The following is a 23,587-nucleotide window of genomic DNA, read 5'->3' as shown; positions in this document are numbered from 1 at the left end:
ACAGCTCTTAGTAGTTATTTAATAATGGTAAGCACATTGAAACAGCACTTAACACAGGCCGACCGCGGTGGCCAAGCGGTTCTAGGCGCTACAGTCTGGAACCGCGCTGCTGCTACGGTCGTAGGTTCGAATCCTGCCTTGGGCATGGATGTGTATGATGTCGTTAGGTCAGTTAGGTATAAGTAGTTCTAAGTTCTAGGTGACCGATGACCCCAGATGTTAAGTCCCATAGTGCTCAGAGCCATTTTTTAGCACTTAACACATCAATATTTCTTACGTCAAAATGTTGAAAATGGAGTTAGTCTTGAAATATGCATTGTACAATGCTCTAACATTCAATCCCGGATACGCTGATGCATCGGTAGACTAGTATTGCTTACAGTTTCGCAGTCTTCCACAACACGAGCATGGAGACCCTCTGTTTCGTGTACCGGCGATCGATACACGCTAGTTTTCAAGTGCCGCCAGTAACCAAAATCTAGATCCGGAGAACTTGGAGGCCAAAGGATTGGTCACACTTCCACTGGAATGTACCTGAAACCAAAGACGTAGGACAAACAAGTAAACAGTAACTATTCGTAAAAAATGATTACTTAATCGCTTGATGTTATGGGAAGGAAAGGATATGAGTTAGGTCGGTGGACAACACTAGCAGTAAAATGAGAACATTACTGCGGTGAACTATATCCAAAAACACTGTTGATTAATAACCAGGTGTACGCAAGAATTTGTGTGTCTCATAATTAAATAAATATAATGAAAATACATTTTATCCAGGCACAAGCCCACTTAATGCATAACAATAAGTTATAACCACACATTTTTTGGGGTGGGGGTTGGGTTGTTTGCGGGAAGAGACCAAACTGCGAGGTCATCGGTTTCATCGGATTAGGGAAGGACGGTGAAGGAAGTCGGTCGTGCCCTTTCAAAGGAACCATCCCGGCATTTGCCTGGAGCGAAATCACGGAAAACCTAAATCAGGATGACCGGACGCGGGACTGAACCGTCGTTCTCGCGATGGCTAGTCCAGTGTGCTAACCACTGCGCCACCCCGCTCGGTCACAAATTTCTTGTTACTCTCCGTATGCTGATAATACGACTACGTTTATCTCTTCCTAAGAACATCTGTTCACAATTATCAAGCGAAATGAGTAATGTTCTGCAGGTGAAAAGTTAGAGATAAGGAAACGGGCATACCTCACGCAGATGAATAAAATATTTGAAGTCGACACCGACATGAATGAACCTCATTTCTGTTTTGAACCCTTTTTCGATAAAAGAATACGAAGTGTAAGCTCCGACAATTTCTTCCTTTTTTGTCTTTCCTTTTTGTTATCTGTCTTCTGACAGAGTTGATGAAGCCCGCCACAATTTCTTCTCCTTTTCCAATCGCTTCTTCTCAGAGCAGTTCTTACTCCAAACGTCAATCATTTGCTGACTATATTCCAATCTCCGTTTTCGTCTACAAGTTTTACTCTCTGCAGCAATCTTGCACATAAATGATACCCAAGATGTTGGTATAAATTAAAGACGTTGTTAACAACAGCTGACTTTTCGAGACATGAACACTCTGTCATTTGCAAGGCTCAAATGAGGCTACTGTGCATGGCATTTTAAACCCTCGGTGGGCAGGGATACGTTATAAATTCGCATATGCGGAAGGAGGTGCCCACACCATGTGTGTAGCCGTGTTCAACGAGTTTTTAAATTGCGAAGCACGCCAATTTCCGAGTTCATCTGTGCCTTGGAAGGAAAACAAGCTGATGGTGTTCTTAACGTTTTCCGCTTCAGGGCTATCCTTCACAGTACGTCACAGACTTCTGCCTTGGGCACGCACTCCCAGTTTTGGCTGTTTGTGAGAAGACTGAAGCATTTCATGCAAGATGCCAAATTTCATCTCATCACGCACTGCGTCGTAGGGCTGTCGTAGATTACACTATGTACCTTCCGTTCTGATAAAAATGTCGGGGCAAAACAGGACAAGGCGATATTAAAATCGGACCATAGGTTACGCCTTTATTTTAAGCTGAATAATAACAAACTTAACGCTAGGTTTCTGTTTGTCACTGAAATAATTCAGATCGTCTCATATGTAGCTATGGCCGGCCGCTGTGGCCGAGCGGTTCTAGGCGCTTCAGTCTGGAACCGCGCCACCGCTACGGTCGCTGGTTCGAATCCTGCCTCGGGCATGGATGTGTGCGATATCCTTAGGTTAGTAAGGTTTAAGTAGTTCTAACTTCTAGGCGACTGATGACCTTAGATGTTAAGTCTCATATTGCTCAGAGCCATATGCAGCTATTGACCTGAAACCCTGAAAAAAAAAAAGAGTTGCAACTCTGAAATTCGCGCTAGTGTGGGTCGTGGTAACAGCCTGTTGGTACACATGCGGGATGCACTTGGATGCGTTCAGAATCTGGTTCAAACGGTTCAAATGGCTCTGAACACTATGGGACTTAACTTCTGAGGTCATCAGTCCCCTAGAACTTAGAACTACTTAAACCTAACCAACCTAAGGACATCACACACATCCATGTCCGAGGCAGGATTCGAACCTGCGACTGTAGCGGTCGTGCGGTTCCAGGGTGAAGCGCCTAGAACCGCTCGGCCCCCTCGGCCGGCTCGATAATGCACAGTATGAATTCAGGTGCTACTTGAACGATAGAAAAACGTTTCAGTTGTTCGACTGTAATACACCAAACGTCAAGTAACATTTAGTTAACGCATTAAGCGACACCTGTAAGCGCATAAAATTACATCTGGCAATGAGTATCCGTAAATACAATGTGAAATATGACCTTCACGTAAATCAGAAGAAGGTCATTCAAACTCTTATAAATAGGTAAGTGGCTGTCTTATTAAGGACCCAGAGACCAGTAACAAATAGCCAAGCGTGGAGTTACATAGAATGCAAATCACGAAGGAGATAGTGTACCAATCAATATACGTAGTGTATTAATAAATGTAACTAAAACAGCAGGCAGCAAATTTGAACTTACTGTAATACTTAGTACAAAATAAATTACACATATCCGAGAAGTAAGGTTGCTACTCACCATATAGCGGAGACGCTGAGTCGCGATAAGCACAACAAAAAGATTCACACAATTATAGCTTTCGGCCAGTATGGTCTTTGTCAGCAGTAGAGACACATACACACAAGCACACACAAACGCACACACACACACACACACACACACAGACACACACACTCACACACACGTAAACACAACTTGCGCACACATCTGCAGTCTCAGAGAGCTGAAACCACACTGCGAACAGCAGTACCAGTATATCCAGCGCATATAATATTCACAAATTACAAATAAGGTTCAAGTGCGATTGACAACCTGCTCCGAATAACAATGGCATAAAAAATTTTAGCAACATAAATTAGCCAATTTGAAACCAGTAAATTCTTTAAATAAAATCTGGGTTAACTGAAATCTAAAACAATACAACACACCGTAGTTTAAAGAACCTTACGGGTAGCACGGAATAACTGTTCGTACTGATTATGCACTGAGGCACGCACCAAATAAGTCAAGTCGTTGACTGCTGCTCACTAATCCCATTCTTACCCACTAGTTCTGTAGACAGAAAAAGGAGACAAAGTTCTAAGACATTGCGTGTGTCACGGAATTCAAAGTAAGTACTGGCTGGTGCATGAGGATGATGAAGACGGTGGGGTTTATTTTACGATGCAGAACAATGATAGCCAAGTGACATCTACTTCTATATCTACATAGATACCACGCAAGTCACCGTATGTTGGGTGATGGAGGTACCCTGGTCTTTTTTTTTTTTTTTAATTTTGTTCGATATAGTTCGTAGACTTTGGTCTGGGCGGACGTCATAAGCATCCCTTCAAGCTGATCGTTCATGCCTTGACTCAGTTTTTTTAATTACAGAGAGCACGCAGCCCTCTGACCGAACAAGCTGTGCTACCGTGCCAGTTTCCAACTGAGCTACACAAGCACGACTCACGACCCGACCTGAGAGCTTCAATTCTGCCAGTACCTCGTCTTCTACCCTCGAAACCTTGAGGACGGGTCGTGAGTCGTGCTTGTGTAGCTAAGTTGGTCGCCGGCACGGTATCTCAGCGTGTACGGTCAGGGGGTTTGCTGCCCTCTGTAATAAAAAAAAATTAGTGAATGGATCAACGACGAACTGAAATAGTGTTTTGCTACGTCCGCCCCGAGTAGATGCAACGAACGAAAACGAACAAAAATGAGATTAAAAATGTAAAAAATGTTGGTAGAGCACTTGCCCGCGAAAGACAAAGGTCCCGAATTCGAGTCTCGGTTCAGCACACAGTTTTAATCTCTCAGGAAGTTTCATATCACCGCACACTCCGCTGCAAAATGAAAATCTCATTCAGAAAAACGACTGTCTATAAACCTCCGTATGAGCCCTAATTTCTTCGTCCCCTTTCGATTTTATGCCAACAGCTGTAGGCAGGTACATCTCAGCGCGTGCAGAATGAGGACAGAGGTGGGGAGAAGAGAGGGAGACGGCGCGCAACCCCTTCTTGCGCTGGCTTGCGTCGTGACCGCTCGGTCCTAAATGAGCAATAAATTCGCCTCTATCTGCGGCGACCGGCGCTGCTTGGAAGTGGGCCTCCGTAATGAAACGAGTTCCCAATAAAAGGAAGCGGCACCGTCCGGCGTCTAATTTGTGGGCGGCGGGGGCGGCAGTGGGGGGGGGGGATGCGGGGGTGGTGTGCTGCCCGGCTCAGCCCTGGCCGGAAGGAAGCGGGCGGCGGCCCGGTGACCGGACAAAGGCGGCCGGGCCGCGCGCAGACAGAGGCGCGGCGCTGGGCGGGCAGGTGGCTGGCTGCTAGCCGGCCCGCCCCAGAGGCAGATGCGGCACGCGCCACGCCAGCTGCCGCCGGCGCGCGCTCAGCTGTTTTCTTTCGTGTAATTTGATTCCCCTAGCAGCGCAGTGGGTCAGCAACCAGTCGTGCGCTGTCGGTACTAACAAATATTTTCGTAAGCAGCAATGCCGTAGGGTGAATAAATGCGAGCGTGTGCGTCATCTGTTGTGGACTCATTCGTCAGCAGTCTACCGGGATATAAATATAACAGTTTCTGCGTCAGTCACTCAGTCATTTGTTTATTTTGCCACCACGTCCTGACAAAACTCTACCATCTGGTGAGCAAGATGTATGAGACAGGCGAAATTCCCTCAGACTTCCAGAAGAGTATAGTAATTCCAATACCAAAGAAAGCAGGTGTTGACGGATATAAAAATTACCGAACTATCAGTTTAATACGTCACAGCTGCAAAATACTAACGCGAATTCTATACAAATCAATGGAAAAACTTGTAGAAGCCGAACAAGAAGAAGATCAGTTTGGGTTCCATAGAAATGTTGGAACACGTGAGGCAATACTGCCCCTACGACTTATCTTAGAACAAAGATTAAGGAAAGGCAAACCTACGTTTGTAGCATTTGTAGACTTAGAGAAAGCTTTTGACAATGTTGATTGGAATGCTCTCTTTCAAATTCTAAAGGTGGCAGGGGTAAAATACAGGGGGAGAAAGGCTATTTACAATTTTTACAGAAACCAGATGGCAGTTATTAGAGTCGAGGGACATGAAAGTGAAGCAGTGGTTGGGAAGAGAGTGAGACAGGGTTGTAGCCTCTCCCCGATGCTATTCAGTCTGTATATTGCGCAAGCAGTAAAGGTAACAAAAGTAAAGTTCGGAGTAGGTATTAAAATCGATGGAGAAGAACTAAAAACTTTTGAGGTTCGCCGATGACATTGTAATTCTGTCAGAGACAGCCAAGGACTTCGAAGTGCATTTGAAAGGAATGGACAGTGTTTTGAAAGGAAGGTATAAAATGAACATAAAAAAAAGCAAAACGAAGATAATGGAATGTAGTCGAATTAAGTCGGGTGATGCTGAGGGAATTAGATTAGGAAATGAGACACTTAAAGTAGTAGAGGGGTTTTGCTATTTGGGGAGCAAAATAACTGATTATGGTCGAAGTAGAGAGGATATAAGATGTAGACTGGAAATGGCAAGGAAAGCGTTTATGAAGAAGAGTAATTTGTTAACATGGAGTTTTGATTTAAGTCTCGGGAAGTCGTTTCTGAAAGTATTTGTATGGAGTGTAGCCATGTATGAAAGTGAAACATGGACGATAAATAGTTTGGACAAGAAGAGAACAGAAGCTTTTGAAATGTGGTGCTACAGAAGAATGATGAAGATTAAATTGATAGAGCACATAACTAATGAGGAGGTAATGAATAGAATTCGGGAGGAGTTTGTGGCACAACTTGACAAGAAGAAGGGATCGGTTGGTAGGACATGTTCTGAGGCATCAAGGGATCACCAATTTAGTATTGGAAGGCAGCGTGGAGGGTAAAAATCGTAGAGGGAGACCAAGAGATGAATACACTAAACAGATTCAGAAGGATGTAGGCTGCAGTAGGTACTGGAGATGAAGAAGCTTGCACAGGATAGAGTAGCATGGAGAGCTGCATCAAACCAGTCTCAGGACTGAAGACCACAACAACAACAACAATTTGATTCCCCCAGCAGCGCAGTCTGTCAGCAACCAGTCGTGCGCTATCGTACTAACAAATATTTCCGTAAGCAGCAATGCCGTATGGTGAATAAAGGCGAGCGTATGCGTCATCTGTTGTGGACTCATTAGTCAGCAGTCTACGCGGACACAAATGAAACAATTTGTGCGTCAGGCACTTGTTTAATTTGCCACTACGCTTTTCGATGGTTCTCACCACCGTTTTCACGTGCACTACTCTTTATGTACAGGGCATAGGCAAAATAATGTCAACACCTGTACTTCTAGTCGTATGTGAAGTATGTTAGCGGCAAGAAACAATCAATGCCTTCTCTGCTCGATAGCAATCGAGATACTATCGAAGACAGTGCTGCCAAAGCAGAGTTACTAAACGCAGCCTTCCGAAATGCCTTCACAAAAGAAGACGAAGTAAACATTTCAGAATTCGTATCGAGAACAGCTGCCAACGTGAGTAACGTAGAAGTAAATATCCTCGGAGTAGTGAACCAACTTAAATCTCTTAATAAAAGCAAGTCTTCTGGTCCAGACAGTATACCAATTGGGTTCCTTTCTGACTATGCTGATGCATTAGCTCCATACTTAACAGTCATATACAACCGTTCGCTCGACGAATGATCCGTACCCAAAGGCTGGAAGGTTGCACAGGTCACACCAATATTCAAGGAAGGTAGTAGGAGTAACCCACTAAATTACAGGCCCATATCGTTAACAGTAGGGATTTAGAACGTATATTGTGCTCGAATATTATGAATTACCTGGAAGAAAACGGTCTATTGACACACAGCCAACATGGGTTTAGAAAACATCGTTCCTGTGAAAGCCGGCTGGAGTGGCAGAGCGGTTCTAGGCGCTTCAGTCTGGAACCGCGCGACCGCTACGGTCGCAGGTTCGAATCCTGCCTCGGGCATGAATGTGTGTGATGTCCTTAGGTTAGTTAGGTTTAAGTAGTTCTAAGTTCTATGGGACTGATGACCTCAGCAGTTAAGTCCCATAGTGCTCAGAGCCATTTTGAAACTTCCCCTTAGAAAAATTATAAACGACTCTGCTTAAACTGACACACAATATTTTTTAGCGCAACGGAATCTGACCTTCAAAAATCCCTACAAAAGAGTGGCCCTGACTAACAATAACCTACACCTTTCATGAGTCACTTACCTCACAAAAATCTTAGCTACTCAAACTACTGCAATACAGCATGCGCCAATACTGCCAGCTGAATAAAAGATTCTAACTACTGAGGGCACTAACTACTGATAGGCATACTTAGCAAATGAAAGATTTTGATAGAGAACAAACAATATATTTACCTTAATAGTGTTCCAAAGTCATTTTATATATATATATATGACATCCAGTCTTACAAACTTACTGTCTGATGGACACACGTCCAGATCATTCGCTCTTAAAACTCCGCCAACTCTCTCCCCACATCCAAAACTGCTGTCGGCTCACCTCCAACTGCGCAACGCTACGCGCTGTTAACAGCCAACTGCCCAACACTACAATAGCGACTATTCCAACAATGCCACCCAGCCACAGACTGCACACAGCACAGCCAGTGATTTTCATACAGAGCGCTACATGGCGTTACCAATATAAAAACCTAAACAGCCTATTTACAATTTGAGCCATTGTCCTGTGAAACACAACTAGCTCTTTATTCACATGAAGTGGTGAATGCTATAGACAAGAGATTTCAGATTGATTCCGTATTTCTGAATTTCCGGAAGTCTTTTGACACCGTACCACACAAGCGGCTCGTAGCGAAATTGCGTGCTTATGGAATATCGTATCAGTTATGTGACTGGATTTATGATTTCCTGTCAGAGAGGTCACATTCGTAGTAATTGACGGAAAGTCATCGAGTAAAACCGAAGTGATATCTAGCGTTCCCCAAGGTAGTGTTATAGGTCCTTTGCTGTTCCTTATCTATATAAACGATTCGGGAGACAATCTGAGCAGCCGACTTCGGTTGTTTGCAGATGAGGCTGTCGTTTATCAACTAATAAAGTCATCAGAAGACCAATAAAAAACGGCAAAACGATTTAGAAAAGATACCTGAATGGTGCGAGAAAAGGCAGTTGCCCATAAATAACGAAAAGTGTGAGGTCATCCACATGCGTGCTAAAAAGGAACTCGTTATACTTCGGTTACACGATAAATCAGTCTAATGTAAAAGCCGTAAATTCAACTAAATACCTATGTATTACAATTACGAACAACTTAAATTGGAAGGAACACACAGAAAATGTAGTGGGAAGGCTAACTAAAGACTCCGTTTTATTGGCAGGACACTTTCACAATATATATAAATGACCTAGTAGATAGTGTCGGAAGTTCCATGCGGCTTTTCGCGGATGAAGCTGTAGTATACAGAGAAGTTGCAGCATTAGAAAATTGTAGTGAAATGCAGGAAGATCTGCAGCGGATAGGCACTTGGTGCAGGGACTGGCAACTGACCCTTAACATAGATAAATGTAATGTATTGCGAATACATAGAAAGAAGGATCCTTTATTGTATGATTATATGATAGCGGAACAAACACTGGTAGCAGTTACGTCTGTAAAATATCTGGGAGTATGCGTGCGGAACGATTTGAATTGGAATGATCACATAAAATTAATTGTTGATAAGGCGGGTACCGGGTTGAGTCCTTAGAAAATGTAGTCCATCAACAAAGGAGGTGGCTTACAAAACACTCGTTCGACCTATCCTTGATTATTGCTCATCAGGTCGGGTTGACAGAGGAGATAGAGAAGATCCAAAGAAGAGCGGCGCGTTTCGTCACAGGGTTATTTGGTAAGCGTGATAGCGTTACGGAGATGTGTAGCAAACTCAAGTGGCAGACTCTGCAAGAGAGGCGCTCTGCATCGCAGTGTAGCTTGCTGTCCAGGTTTAGAGAGGGTGCGTTTCTGGATGAGGCATCGAATATTTTGCTTCCCCCTACTTATACCTCCCGAGGAGATCACGAATGTAAAATTAGAGAGATTCGACGGCGCACGGAGGCTTTCCGGCAGTCGTTCTTCCCGCGAACCATACGCGACTGGAACAGGAAAGGGAGGTAATGACAGTGGCACATAAAGTGCCCTCCGCCACACACCGTTGGGTGGCTTGCGGAGTATAAATGTAGATGTAGATGTTAGAAAATGTAACAGACCTAAGGAGACTGCCTACAATACGCTTGTCCATCATCTTTTAGAATACTGCTGCACGGTGTGGGACCCTTACCAGATAGGACTGACGGAGTACATCGAAAAAGTCCAAAGAAAGCAAGCACGTTTTCTATTATCGCGAGTGTCACAGAAATGATACAGGATTTGGGCTGGACGTCATTAAAAGAAAGGCGTTTTTCGTTGCGATGAAGTCTTCTCACCAAATTCCAATCACCAACTTTCTCCTCTAAATGCGAAAATATTTTGTTGACACCGACCTACGTACGGAGGAACGATCAACTACATAAAATAAGGGAAATCAGAGCTCGTACGGAAAGATATAGGTGTTCATTCTTTCCGTGCGCTATACGAGATTGGAATAACAGAGAATTGCGAAGGTCGTTCGATGAACCCTCTGCCTGGCACTTAAACGTGATTTGCAGATTATCCATGTAGATGTAGATGTAGATGTACTTTGGAATGATTTTTAATAAGGGGCTGGACCCCCATATGCGCATCATACAGCTGCTATTCTTCATGGAATACTGACATGTTCTAATTGTACAGTCACCAGTGGAATGTTATCCCACTCTTCGATCAGAACCTCTTCTAACTCCTGCAGGCTCCGCAGTCTGCGCTCCCATGAGTTCCATAATGTTCAAGTCCGGGGACTGTGATGGCCAGGAAGACGCTGCAGTTCAATTGCATGCTCCTCATGCCACGATTCGACTGTCCTGATTGTGTGAATGGGTCCATTATCGTCCTGAAATAGGGCATCACTCTTGGGTAACAACATTTGAATCATGGGGTGCACGTGATCACATAAAATGTTCACATAATCGTTGGCTGTAATACGGCCTTTGAGAGTAATGATGGGACTAGCAGAATATGGCTGCCCACACCATAACACTTCCACCTTTTTAACATCGAAAGCGCCGCATTGAAACAAAAATTTTTCGTTATTAGAAAAAGACGCCAAGTAACCTGTACTGCCCATGGTCTGGTTCAAATGGCTCTGAGCAGTATGGGACTTAACTGCTGTGGTCATCAGTCCCCTAGAACTTAGAACTACTTAAACCTAACTAACCTAAGGACATCACACACATCCATGCCCGAGGCTGGATTCGAACCTGCGACCGTAGCAGCCGCGCGGATTCCGGTCTGATGCCCCTAGAACCGCTCGGCCACAGCGGCCGGCTGTATTGAGGCAATCATCACGCCAACGCCCCAGGCTGAAGATAGTAGGCTGGTAAAACACCGTATGCTACTGTGTGCAGATTTGCGAAACTACCTGCTCCACGTCCTTGTCCGAGAGGAATTTCTGATCCTTCAACGTCTTTAAAGGACCGAAGGCGTGATAATCGCATGGGGTGAGATCGGAAGAATAGGGTGGGTGCTCCAGTGCGTAACATATTCGTTACAACGTTTGCGAAATGGGACATGTTTTATCAGAAGCAGCAGCACTACTTCTTGCCGTTTCCCCATAAGTTCACCTTAATTAGACATCGTAGATATTAATGAGTTCCAAACATATTCTTCATTCTTCGATGGAAGTCTACCAGTGTTTGTACTTCGGCCGCCAGGAAAAAAATGACCGCACGTTGGTCCTGTTTTGACGTGTTTGGTGATAACAAATTTCACGGTTCCTCATTTGCGGAAAGGTATGAATGCCACATTAATTTCCTTCCTACAAGTCGGTGCTTAAATTGGGTGTCTCTCCCATGGGTCATTAGGCTCTTTCTCTCTGATGCTTCGGCAGATATTTCCCCAATTCCGTTTTTGCAAGATGTGCCTGGAGTCAGCCAAAACAAATCCTGTGCATCAATTCTTTCATATGACGCCCAGCGTAGAAGGGAAGTGTCCGTTTGTTTAGCGTTAAAAATAAAACGATTTTTAAATCGCAATGCTACGTGCCCGTCCGATAGAGCGGTCCCAAGTTAATATAGTTCGATATTCGTTGTATCTATTTGTATTAACAGGAACTTAGAACATTAATAATATTCGGTACTCCAGTGGCGACTGAGCATCGCTGCTGCATGGCCATAGCTGTCAGCGCCGGACCAGACGGTGTTGTCATTGCTGGAGTGTTCCTCATGTTTTACAGGCCCTGTTAAAACACATCTATACAGCTAATAGCGCAAGAGACTGATTCGGGACCGCTCTGTCGAATGGACGCGTGAAACTCCACGTTAAAAATTACTTTCTTTATAACGAAAAACAAACTGATGCTTTCCTTTCACGCTGGGCGTCATTGCAAGACTTGTTGAGTGGTATTTCTTTGATCTGATTCCAGTGAAAATATGGTTCAAATGGCTCTGAACACTATAGGACTTAACATCTGAGGTCATCAGTCACCTAGAACTTAGAACTAGTTAAACCTAACTAACCTAAGGACATCACACGTTGTAAGTAGGCTGTTTAGGGTTTTATGTTGGTAACGACACGTAGCGCTCTGTGTGAAAATCACTGGCTGTGATGTGTGCAGTCTGTGGCTGGTTGGCATTGTTGGAATATTCGCTATTGTGGTGTTGGGCAGGTGGGGAGAGAGATGGCGGAGTTTTGAGAGCGGATGATCTGGACGTGTGTCCATCGGAGACAGTAAATTTGTAAGACTGGATGTCATGAACTGACTTTTGAACACTATTAAGGGAAATACATTGTTTGTTCTCTATCAAAATCTTTCATTTGCTAAGTATGCCTATCAGTAGTTAGAGCCTTCAGTAGTTAGAATCTTTTATTTAGCTGGCAGTATTGGCGCTCGCTGTATTGCAGTAGATCGAGAAACTAAGATTTTTGTGCGGTAAGTGATTCATGAAAGGTGTAGGTTATTGTTAGTCAGGGCCATTCTTTTGTAGGGATTATTGAAAGTCAGACTGCGTTGCGCTAAAAATATTGTGTCAGTTTATTGATTATCAGAATAAGTAAAGAGAGAAATGTCTGAGCACGTTCAGTTTTGCCCAGCTGTTTGAAAATCATATAACGTAAGGGGTGTACCAGCACAGTAATTCATAAATTCTTCTAAGGTGATGTTTCAACATATTCATACCCAAGGCAGAATTCGAACTCCGACCGTAGCGGTCGCGCGGTTCCAGACTGAAGCGCCTAGAACCGCTCTTCCACAGCGGCCGGCGATTCCAGTGACACGTAGCAAAACCAAACTGCAAACATCTGCGAAACGTCAGAGAAAATGCGCCTGGCAGCTCTTAGGAGAGACATCTGGTGCACCCGTTGCATGTGCTCTGCTGCAGCGCTCCCAAACGGGACGTTTTGGATGGCCACTCACTAACATAGCTGAACCGAGTACGACTTATTCTACCTCTACAAAGTTCCACAAAATAACAAGTATATAGAAATTTTTAGAATTTACAACAGTGCTCGAGCGCGGAAAAATTCTTTTTGATCGTCTGTTGTAGTCTGCGAAACGTAGAAGCATGGCACATTTTACTCCTGAGGAGAGGCGGATGGCGAAGCAGTACAGCGTCTCAATGACGTTGACTGATGAGTGTGTTGTTGTTGTTGTTGTGGTCTTCAGTCCTGAGACTGGTTTGATGCAGCTCTCCATGCTACTCTATCCTGTGCAAGCTTCTTCATCTCCCAGTACCTACTGCAACCTACATCCTTCTGAATCTGCTTAGTGTATTCATCTCTTGGTCTCCCCCTACGATTTTTACCCTCCACGCTGCCCTCCAATACTAAATTGGTGATCCCTTGATGCCTCAGAACATGTCCTACCAACCGATCCCTTCTTCTGGTCAAGTTGTGCCACAAACTTCTCTTCTCGCCAATCCTATTCAATACTTCTTCATTAGTTATGTGATCTACCCATCTAATCTTCAGCATTCTTCTGTAGCACCACATTTCGAAAGCGTCTATTCTCTTCTTGTCCAAACTATTTACCGTCCATGTTTCACTTCATACAAGGCTACACTCCATACAAAAACTTTCAGAAATGACTTCCTGACACTTAAATCTATACGCGATGTTAACAAATTTCTCTTCTTCAGAAACGCTTTCCTTGCCATTGCCAGTCTACATTTTATATCCTCTCTACTTCGACCATCATCAGTTATTTTGCTCCCCAAATAACAAAAATCCTTTACTACTTTAAGTGTCTCATTTCCTAATCTAATATCCTCAACATCACCCGACTTAATTCGACTACATTCCATTATTCTCGTTTTGTTTTTGTTGATGTTCATCTTATATCCTCCCTTCAAGACACCATCCATTCCGTTCAACTGCTCTTCCAAGTCCTTTGCTGTCTCTGACAGAATTACAATGTCATCGGCGAACCTCAAAGTTTTTATTTCTTCTCCATGGATTTTAATACCTACCCCGAATTTTTCTTTCGTTTCCTTTACTGCTTGCTCAATATACAGATTGAATAACATCGGGGAGAGGCTACAACCCTGTCTTACTCCCTTCCAAACCACCGCTTCCCTTTCATGTCCCTCGACTCTTATAACTGCCATCTGGTTTCTGTAAAAATTGTAAATAGCCTTTCTCTCCCTGTATTTTACCCCTGCCACCTTCAGAATTTGAAAGAGAGCATTCCAGTCAACATTGTCAAAAGCCTTCTCTAAGTCTACAAATGCTAGAAACGTAGGTTTGCCTTTCCTTAATCTTTCTTCTAAGATAAGTCGTAAGGTCAGTATTGCCTCACGTGTTCTAGTATTTCTACGGAATCCAAACTGATCTTCCCCGAGTTCGGCTTCTACTAGTTTTTCCATTCGTCTGTAAAGAATTCGTGTTAGTATTTTGCAGCTGTGGCTTATTAAACTGATTGTTCGGTAATTCCAAACTGAAAGCTTTGGAGGTCAGAACACCCATCCAAAATTATGTTCGCCACACCGTGTTGCCTAGACCACCAAAAGTATCATTTTCTACGATGTTCGTGTTTCAAGCAGTGTTGCTTGTCTGTTAGCACTGACACCTCTACGCGAAGGCCGTTGCTCTCGGTCGTCAAGTGTCTCCGTCAGTGCCTCGTCGGTGGTGAGAGGTAATGCCTGAAATATGGTATTCTCGACACACCCTTGGCACTGTGGATCTCGGAATATTGAACTTCCTAACGATTTCCGAAATGGAATGTCAGATGCGTCTAGCTAGAAACTAAAATTCTGCGTTCTAAATTTGTCAAGTCCCGTCGTACGGACACTAATCACGTCGGAAACCTTTTCACGAGCCTCACCTACGTACAAATGACTGCTCCGCCAATGCACTGCCCTTTTATACCTTCAGTATGCGACACTACCGCCATCTCTACATGTGCTATTGGTTGTCACCTAAGTGTACGTGGCAATCATTTTCATTAATCTGCAAGCGAATAAAACTTTACAAGTATTTTACTTTTTCGCATCCATGAGGGCGATCTCAAATGGTTTGGAAGGAAGGAACTTTAGCATATCAGCTCTCTTGTCAATATGTCTTACATATAATTTGTTTCGTTACATATTCTCGAGAATCTCGTTCCTACAGACGAGTCGCCCCCACCTCATCCTCCTTTCTCTCCCCTCCTCCTCGCCTCCTTCCCCCTTCTTCCCATTTCCCTTGTCACCCCCTCCCACGCAGATCCTCCCAGGTTTTTATTCGGTATCAGTGTGCTACGTTAGTGTTGTGTTTCGGTGCCGTTCTACAGTGCCATCTAGTGACGTGGGCTTTAGTTGTGTGCTCGACCTGTTTATTGTCCATGACAGTTCCTTGCTACGCCGCCCGTCATGTGGCTGTTTTACTCGTTCTACGGACTTTTATGATCCAGCCGTGCTTTGCCTGGTGCCTTTTAATGTAGTATGTTTTTTTTTTTTTTTTGTGGAACATACTTTTTTAGATTTTTATCTCCGATTTACAGTCACCGCTTTGTATGTTTTATTTGCTTCTGTTCTGCCATTTTTGTTTCTGTATTCCGCCATGTTATCGCCTTTATATTAATTTTATATGTTTTCCTGTCTGTTTATGTCTCTTGGCTCAAGATCAGCGCTTATGATGCTGCCAGCCCGCCCCTGATGGAGAATGGAAATGACAATAAAGGGAAAAAAAAGGTTTGTCGCCACGTGGTATGTTTCTATTAATAATAAACGGGTACAAAAAGATCGAGAAACTATCGTTTAAGCTCTAACGTTTATTTTAAAAGCTGCTCGAAATAGTAAGGAAAGGATTTTACGAATTTCTTTCATCGCTGGAATTAACGCGTGGCCTAATTATCATACACACCGTGAGCTCTACTCTTCGTTCGGTGCACTGCGTAGCTACCGCTTCGTAGACTTGCCTTAGAGAGTTTACGCTATGCATTAAAAAAATGCTATCGTGTTCCTGGTGTTCAGAGCCGCCTCTGCAAAATTGGAGGCTACGCGAAAGGAACTCGTGTTCCAGTTGGGACCGGGTCTCAAGCCGTACAAGCTGTAAACGACTTAAGTTACCGTGAAATGAGACGCCCGCTAAGCCGAGTAGAGGGCCGCAGCGCTAGCGTGAGTAAAAAACGTAAAGCAGGAACTTAAGAAGGGAGCCAGCCAGCCCCGGGCGAGGGATGGCGGCTGCGGGCAGCACTGGCAGCGGGAGGGTGCGGGGGAGTGGGAGTGGGAGGGCCTTATCACCTTTCACTGCCCTTAAATGATGTCCTCAGCCGGCTTAAGGTAAGCCCCCTGTTATGCAGAACAGGCAGCCGCGCGGGGAGCCGGCGTTTCGGTTTTCTTGTTGCTTTCCCACGAAAGTGGGGCGCCAGTGTCGGACAACGTTGTCAGCAAATGCGGTACGCCGCAATCGGAGGAAAACGGTATAAAAATCTTCTCAACACCTTTACCTTGTGAAAGAAGGGGAAAATAATAGTGCTTCGATTATTACCTATGTAGTGTTGGCAGAAGAGCCAACACTGTGTTGCAAGAGGAGGCCGAAATGCACGCGTCAACTCACGCAGGTGGCGCTAGGTCTGAAACAGGATACGTAATGAATGCTATAAAGAAAAGTACTTAGCTGCTGGAATACTTAACTTTAATCCATCATTTGTATACAGCATTCTTGATGATACAAGTGAGACTCTCTCTAGAAATGGTTAATGGCGCCATGCTAGGTCGTAGCCATGGACTTAGCTGAAGGCTATTCTAACTGTCTCTCGGCAAATGAGAGAAAGGCTTCGTCATTGTAGTCGCTAGCAAAGTCGTCGTACAACTGGGGCGAGTCCTAGTACGTCTCTCTAGACCTGCCGTGTGGTGGCGCTCGGTCTGCAATTACTGACAGTGGCGACACGCGGGTCCGACATGTACTAATGGACCGCGGCCGATTTAAAGCTACCACCTAGCAAGTGTGGTGTCTGGCGGTGACACCACAACCTACAATGATTTCGTCACGAGAAGCTGATTGCTGTAATGCGTGCTATGGAACCTGCATCATCCTCATGTCTCATCAATGAGAGAGGAATTAGCCACCGTCATGGAATTGCAGGAAACATGGACACGAGAGGCGATAAATAAACCTGTTTGGCCGAACTGGTACGGTCGCTACCATCTTACTTAAACCGTGAACTGAGAAAACTTGGTTAAGGTACAACAAACGCAGAACAATAGTCATTAAAGCTGCAACACGTTATAAACTGCCGCCAGGATAAGTACGTAACACGTTAAGTAATAATAGAAGTCAGAACTCTCCATGGTTTCATGGTTTCACTCTGAGAATGTTATGAAAACAGAGAATGCTACAGTTTCGGTACAGAAGAGACTCCAGTGAAACTGAGAAAACTCGACAGCAATTCAAGGATCTGTATCAAGGGCCATGCGTCAAGGGTGCAGTAGTTTTCACAAACAGATCCTGTCGAAAGATCTGTAAAAATTCTAGGAAGTAACGTTCACAGATAGTACAGTCGTCGGAGCCCCGGAACAGTTCCTTAACATAGGGCGCCCATTTCTTCCTTCGTCCCTGTCTACTACTCAAGAGGACGTCGTTATCAGGAGAAAGAAAATTGGCGTTCTATGGATCGGAGCGTGGAATGTCAGATCCCTTACTCGGGCAGGTAGGTTAGAAAATTTAAAAAGTGAAGTGGATACGTTAAAGTTAGATATAGTGCGAATTAGCGAAGTTCGGTAGCAGGAGGAAGACGACATTTTGTCATGTGAGTAGAGGGTTATAAATACTAAATCAAATAGGGATAATGTAGGAATAGAATTAATAATGAATAAAAAATAGGAGTGCGGGTAAGCTACTACAAACAGCATAGTGAACGCATTATTGTGGCCAAGATAAACACGAAGCCCATGCCTACTACAGTAGTACTAGTTTATATGCCAACTAGCTCTCCAGACGACGAAGAGATTGATGAAATGTATGATGATATAGAAGAAATTATTGAGATAGTGAAGGGAGACGAAAATTTAATAATTATGGGTGACTAGAATTCGAGAGTAGGGAAAGGGAGAGAAGGAAACATAGTAGGTTAATATGGACTGGAAGTAAGAAATGAAAGAGGGAGCCGCCTGGTAGAATTCTGCACAGAGCATAACTTAATCATAGCTAAAACTTGGTCCAAGAATCATGAAAGAAGGTTGTATACATGGAAGAATCCTGGAGATACTAAAAGGTATCAGATAGATTACATAATGGTAAGACGGAGATTTAGGAACCAGGTTTTAAATTGTAGGACATTTCCAGGGGCAGATGTGGACTCTTACCACAATCTATTGGTTATGACCTGTAGATTAAAACTGAAGAAACTGCAAAAAGGTGGGAATTTAAGGAGATGGGACCCGGATAAACTGAAAGAACCAGAGGTTGTACAGAGTTTCAGGGAGAGCATCAGGCAACAATTGACAGGAATGGGGAAAAGAAATAGAGTAGAAGAAGATTGGGTAGCTCTGAGGGATGAAGTAGTGAAGGCAGCAGACGATCAAGTAGGTAAAAAGACGAGAGTTAGTAGAAACCCTTGGGTCACAGAAGAAATATTGAATTTAATTGATGAAAGGAGAAAATATAAAAATTCAGTAAATGAAGCAGGCAAAAAGGAATACAAACGTCTCAAAAATGAGATCGACAGGAAGTGCAAAATGGCTAAGCAGGGATGGCTAGAGGACAAATGTAAAGACGTAGAGGCTTATCTCACTAGGGGTAAGATAGATACTGCCTACAGGAAAATTAGAGAGACCTTTAGAGAAAAGACAGCCACTTGTACGAATATCAAGAGCTCAGATGGAAACCGAGTTCTAAGCAAAGAAGGGAAAGCAGAAAGGTGGAAGGAGTATATAGAGGGTCTATACAAGGGCGATGTACTTGACGACAATATTATAAAAATGGAAGAGGATGTAGATGAAGATGAAATGGGGGATATGACACTGCGTGAAGAGTTTGACAGAGCACTGAAAGACCTGAATCGAAACAAGGCCCCGGGAGTAGACAACATTCCATTAGAACTACTGATTGCCTTGGGAGAGCCAGTCCTGACAAAACTCCACCATCTGGTGAGCAAGATGTATGAGACAGGCGAAATACCCTCAGACTTCAAGAAGAATATAATAATTCCAATGCCAAAGAAAGCAGGTGTTGACTGATATAAAAATTACCGAACTATCAGTTTAATACGTCACAGCTGCAAAATACTAACTCGAATTTTATACAGATCAATGGAAAAACTTGTAGAAGCCGAACAAGGAGTAGATCAGTTTGGATTCCATAGAAATGTTGGAACACGTAAGGCGATACTGACTTTACGACTTATCTTAGAAGAAAGATTAAGGAAAGGCAAACCTACGTTTCTAGCATTTGTAGACTAAGAGAAAGCTTTTGGCAATGTTGACTGGAATACTCTCTTTCAAATTCGAAAGGTAGCAGGGGAAAATACAGGGAGCGAAAGGCTATTTACAATTTGTACAGAAACCAGATGGCAGTTATAAGAGTCGAGGGGTATGAAAGGGAAGCAGTGGTTGGGAAGGGAGTGAGACAGGGTTGTAGCCTCTCCCCGATGTTATTCAGTCTGTATATTGAGCAAGCAGTAAGGGGAAACAAAAGAAAAATTCGGAGTAGGTACTAAAATCGATGAAGAAGAAATAAAAACTTTGAGGTTCACCGTTATAGTCTTAGGTGGAGATTTCAATTTACCAGATATAGACTGGGACACTCACATGTTTAGGACGGGTGGTAGGGACAGAGCATCGAGTGACATTATACTGAGTGCACTATCCGAAAATTACCTCGAGCAATTAAACAGAGAACCGACTCGTGGAGATAACATCTTGGACCTACTGATAACAAACAGACCCGAACTTTTCGACTCTGTATGTGCAGAACAGGGAATCAGTGATCATAAGGCCGTTGAGCATCCCTGAATATGGAAGTTAATAGGAATATAAAAAAAGGGAGGAAGGTTTATCTGTTTAGCAAGAGTAATAGAAGGCAGATTTCAGACTACCTAACAGATCAAAACGAAAATTTCTGTTCCGACACTGACAATGTTGAGTGTTTATGGAAAAAGTTCAAGGCAATCGTAAAATGCGTTTTAGACATGTACGTGCCGAGTAAAACTGTGAAGGACGGGAAAAACCCACCGTGGTACAACAACAAAGTTAGGTAACTACTGCGAAAGCAAAGAGAGCTTCACTCAAAGTTTAAACGCAGCCAAAACCTCTCAGACAAACAGAAGCTAAACGGTGTCAAAATTAGCGTAAGGAGGGCTATGCGAGAAGCGTTCAGTGAATTCGAAAGTAAAATTCTATGTACCGACTTGACAAAAAATCCTAGGAAGTTCTGGTCTTACGTTAAATCAGTAAGTGGCTCGAAACAGCATATCCAGGCACTCCGGGATGATGAAGGCATTGAAACAGAGGATGACACGCGTAAATCTGAAATACTAAACACCTTTTTCCAAAGCTGTTTCACACTGCAGTTCATTCTCTAGATCCTCGCACAAACGAAAAAATGGCTGACATGGAAATAAGGGTCCAAGGAATAGAAAAGCAACTGGAATCACTCAACAGAGGAAAGTCCACTGGACCTGACGGGATACCAATTCGATACTACACAGAGTACGCGAAAGAACTTGCCCCCCTTCTAACAGCCGTATACCGCAAGTCTCTAGAGGAACGGAAGGTTCCAAATGATTGGAAAAGAGCACAGGTAGTCTTCAAGAAGGATCGTCGAGCAGATGCGCAGAACTATAGACCTATATCTCTGACGTCGATCTGTTGTAGGATTTTAGAACATGTCTTTTGCTCGAGTGTCATGTCGTTTTTTGAAACCCAGAATCTACTATGTCGGAATCAACATGGATTCCGGAAACAGCGATCGTGTGAGACCCAACTCGCTTTATTTGTTCATGAGACCCAGAAAATATTAGATACAGGCTCCCAGGTAGATGCTATTTTTCTTCACTTCCGGAAAGCGTTCGATACAGTTCCGCACTGTCGCCTGATAAACAAAGTAAGAGCCTACGGAATATCAGACCAGCTGTGTGACTGGATTGAAGAGTTTTTAGCAAACAGAACACAGCATGTTGTTATCAATGGAGAGACGTCGACAGACGTTAAAGTAACCTCTGGCGTGCCACCGGGGAGTGTTATGGGACCATTGCTTTTCACAATATATATAAATGACCTAGTCGATAATGTCGGAAGTTCCATGCGGCTTTTCGCGGATGATGCTGTAGTATACAGAGAAGTTGCAGCATTAGAAAATTGTAGCGAAATGCAGGAAGATCCGCAGCGGATAGGCACTTGGTGCAGGGAGTGGCAACTGACCCTTAACATAGACAAATGTAATGTATTGCGAATACATAGAAAGATGGATCCTTTGTTGTATGATTATATGATAGCGGAACAAACACTGGTAGCAGTTACTTCTGTAAAATATCTGGGAGTATGCGTGCGGAACGATTTGAAGTGGAATGATCATATAAAATTAATTGTTGGTAAGGCGGGCACCAAGTTTACATTCATTGGGAGAGTCCTTAGAAAATGTAGCCCATCAACAAAGGAGGCGGCTTACAAAACTCAAGTGGCAGACTCTGCAAGAGAGGCGCTCTGCATCGCGGTGTAGCTTGCTCGCCAGGTTTCGAGAGGTTGCGTTTCTGGATGAGGTATCGAATATATTGCTTCCCCCTACTTATACCTTCCGAGCAGATCACGAATGTAAAATTAGAGAGATTAGAGCGCGCACGGAGGCTTTCAGACAGTCGTTCTTCCCGCGAACCATACGCGACTGGAACAGGAAAGGGAGGTAATGACAGTGGCACGTAAAGTGCCCTCCGCCACACACCGTTCGGTGGCTTCCGGAGTATAAATGTAGATGTAGATGTAGATGACGTGGTGGTTCTGTCAGAGACAGCAAAGGACTTAAAGAGCAGTTGAACGGAATGGACAGTGTCCTGAAAGGAGGATATAAGATGAACATCAACAAAAGCAAAACGAGGATAATGGACTGTAGTCGAACTAAGTCGGGTGATGTTGAGGGAATTAGATTAGGAAATGAGGCACTTAAAGTAGTAAAGGAGTTTTGCTATTTGGGTTAGCAAAATAACTGATGATGGTCGAAGTAGAGAGGGTACAAAAAGTAGACTGGCAATGGCAAGGAAAGCGTTTCTGAAGAAGAGAAATTTGATAACATCGAGTATTGTTTTTAGTGTCAGGAAGCCGTTTCTCGAAGTATTTGTATGGAATGTAGCCATGTATGGATGTGAAACAAGGATGACACTTAGGTTGGACAAGAAGAAAAGAGAAGCTTTCGAAATGTGGTGCTGCAGAAGAATGCTGTAGATTACATGGGTAGATCACATAACTATTGAGGAGGTATTGAATAGAATTGGGGAGAAGAGAAATTTGTGCCACAACTTGGCTAATATGAGGCATCGGTTGGTAGGACATGTTCTGAGGCATCAAGGGATCACCAATTTAGTATTAGAGTGCAGTGTGGAGGGTAAAAATCGTAGAGGGAGACCAAGTGACGAACACACTAAACAGATTCAAAAGGATGTAGGTTGCAGCAAGTACTGGGAGATGAAGAAGCTTGCACAGGATAGAGTAGCATGGAGTGCAGCATCAAACCAGTCTCAGGACTGAAGATCACAACAACAAAAATATTTACACATAAATTTTTTAAATGGCTCTGAACACTATGGGACTTAACAGCTGAGATCATCAGTCCCCTAGAACTTAGAACTACTTAAACATAACTAACCTAAGGACATCACACACATCCATGCCCGAAGCAGGATTCGAACCTGCGACCGTAGCGGTCGAGCGGTTCCAGACTGAAGCGCCTAGAATCGCACGACCACTTCCGCCGGCCCGATTTATCCATATATGAAACAGCTATTCGGCCCTACACCACTATAGATAACAAATTAAGCACTCTATCCAATGAGTATTTGAAGTAAACATAAAACCAGTCTGTTTAATGTGAGATTCTGTATGTAACCAGTAAGACAGTCGTTTTACATGAAATAAAGAATTGGGGAAAGAAAGGGAAGAGACGGGTGAAAATTCGTGACTTCGAGTCCCAGAGGGCATTGTAATGCAGTGATGAAATTTGAAAACTTGTCTCGGTGCAGGACTCGAACCTCCATTACCGCTTCTCGTGAGCGGTTGGCTCAACCGCTTCGGCCATCCGGACACGGTCCCAGACCGACTCAAATTTCCCACTTACCACGCGTTGCAGTGCTGCGTCCCTCGTCCATTTACCCCCACCAGCAAATCATTGATTCCAGACGGAGTTCGTACGCGCGCACACACACACACACACACACACACACACACACACAAAATGGTTCAAATGGCTCTGAGCATTATGGGACTTAACTTCTGAGGTCATCAGTCCCCTAGAACTTACAACTACTTAAACCTAACACATCACACACGTCCATGCCCGAGGCAGGATTCGAACGTGCGACCGTAGCGGTCGCGCTGCTCCAGACTATAG

The sequence above is a fragment of the Schistocerca cancellata genome, chromosome 7, assembly GCF_023864275.1.
Source record: "Schistocerca cancellata isolate TAMUIC-IGC-003103 chromosome 7, iqSchCanc2.1, whole genome shotgun sequence".
NCBI lineage: Eukaryota > Metazoa > Arthropoda > Insecta > Orthoptera > Acrididae > Schistocerca > Schistocerca cancellata.
The sequence above is the reverse complement of the archived record's forward strand: the minus strand, read 5'-3'. Positions refer to the sequence as shown.